Raw genomic sequence first — 2,207 nt, 5'->3', positions numbered from 1 at the left:
TCATGAGTGCTCAATTTGGATCAATTATTATGGAGTCATGAAAAGTATACGAGTTTGATCCAAAGGACTTCATCAAGATTCGGTCGAACCTCATTTGTATTTTCAGGAAGATACTATCAAAAGGAAAGATCCATTCATAATTAGTGAAGTACATTACGATTCCATTCAAAATCAAAAAAAAAGGTATATGCAACATTTCAAGGCAAGGCAAGTTCTAAATTATAAAACCATTACATATTTCATAGTCCATTACCAAGTTTCATTACAAATTCCCAATACACATTGCAAGAGTCATGTCCATTTACACTTCCAACCAATTCAAGTCCATTACAAAAAGAAAGAGATCTATTAAAAGATTGCTATGACTTCATTCAGCTTCATCCTGATTTCACCTTCTGCTTTACTTGGAAAAGATCTCCATGTGTTCCTTTGGGTTGTTCATCACATCATCAGCACACCTTTCCTTCCGAATCAATCCATTACCAGTCCCTGTTTTAAACCAAAGAAGATCAGCCCCATATTATACATTCAAACCACAACAAAAAATCACAAGTATAAACCTGCATCCACAATACAACAGCGACATCAATTTATTTTCACTCAACATTTAACTAGCCAAAACAGTTTCTTTTCTAACCATAACAGAATTTTGTAACACATAACCAATTCCCTACTAATTCTTTAACCCACAAACAGTCCCTAACCAATTGCCAATACCTATTCTTCTCATAACTACCTAACTGCCCAAAACAGAATTCCCAACAGCTTTTAACCAATTCATAACTACCTCATAACAGTTGTAACCGATTCGTAACAACCTAACTAAACCACTCTAACAGACTATAACAGAAATAAGAGTGTAACTAACCTCAGATTCAATCACCTCCACTTCTATAAAATCGAAACCTGCTTCATCATTGAATTCTCTCCATCATTTTCCTCAACAGAACCATTCTTCACCACATCTTCACACCATTCTCCATTCATTCATTGCTCACAGTCTTCATCTCTGAACTCCTCTCGATCTTTATCACCTTTAACCTTCCATCTTCAACCCTCCTTTGAACCATTTCTTATCTACCATTCCCCTCATTCATCATCCTCTGAATTCTTCACTCTCGGCAACTTCATCTTCACATCACAACAATCATCATCGCTATCATCAATCCTCAATTTCTCTGCAAATCATCACAACAACAAATCGCAGCAAAAATTCAAGAAGGAGAAGAAGAGTGCAAAGCTAAGAAGTTACTTGAGTCCGTGGCGAAAGAAGAGAAGAAACTCACCTTCACTCGGTCAAAGAACTCTCCATAATAGCAATCGAACTGCAAGCTTCATTTGCGACTACACTCCCTCGATCTGCAATAACCGCGTCATCATCGACAATTCTGCACGTTCATCACCATCTAAGAATCATCGCAACTGTCTCGTAATCTCGCAACAACAACAACGACGCTTCATCATCATCATCGTTAATCTTCATCCAGCGAGAACTTGACGTTGGATTTCGCACAAACGGCACCGATGAAGGCGCTCCGAGCTGCTCCGGTAGGAAAATCCGATTCACTATCCTCTCCGATATATGCTTGTGCTTGTTCGGTTATTGGCGAAGAGAAGAGATTGAGGACTGAGACAATCGGTTAAGATGGAGGCGAGAGCGTATAGACTAGGAGGAGGTAATCGATTGAGACAAATACTAAGCGGAGGGAGTGGCCGGTATTTCGCCGGCGAGAAGGAAAAAGGCCCGATGCCGCCGTCGTGAAAAAGAAGGAGGTGAGTTCAAGGAATCGCCGCCACCGCTGTTCGTGAGTTCGTGAACGAGGAATAAGAATTCCAATGGTCATTCACGTTAGTAAACCTAATCCCCTTTTAATTTTCAATTCTTTTTTATTTTTTTTAATTTGACGTTAATCTGATTTAATGTTAATTAAGTAATTGTAATCTGACTTGTTTAAATTTTAATTAGGCATAAACTGTATAAAATCTGGATTAATGTAGTTAATTAAATTTGATTAACATTAATTAAAATCTGAAATCATAAAATCTGTGATGTGGATCAAACTGGACCGAAACCAAACTCTGGGCCTGATTTGCTATTCGTCACCCCCATTGGCCCTAACGCCATTTTTGGCACTTTACAAAATCTGATAACAAAAAAAACGTTCCTGGGCCTTGATCTTATTGGGCTCTGCGCCTGTGTTGCTTAC

The 2,207-nt window shown here is 38.6% G+C and overlaps 1 long non-coding RNA gene across 1 annotated transcript; it reads right to left on the bottom strand.

Moving 5' to 3' along the window:
* Positions 1 to 212: 212 nt before the first annotated feature.
* Positions 213 to 1,828, bottom strand: LOC131636171 (uncharacterized). The gene is made up of 3 exons (XR_009293966.1): positions 1,287 to 1,828; positions 869 to 1,178; positions 213 to 489 (listed from the first exon to the last, which is right to left on the bottom strand). It is a non-coding gene; the product is annotated as an uncharacterized LOC131636171 (long non-coding RNA).
* Between the last annotated feature and the right edge of the window lie 379 nt (positions 1,829 to 2,207).

Source organism: Vicia villosa, unplaced genomic scaffold (assembly GCF_029867415.1).
Source record: "Vicia villosa cultivar HV-30 ecotype Madison, WI unplaced genomic scaffold, Vvil1.0 ctg.001657F_1_1, whole genome shotgun sequence".
NCBI lineage: Eukaryota > Viridiplantae > Streptophyta > Magnoliopsida > Fabales > Fabaceae > Vicia > Vicia villosa.
This window is presented reverse-complemented; position numbering and strand designations above follow the sequence as displayed.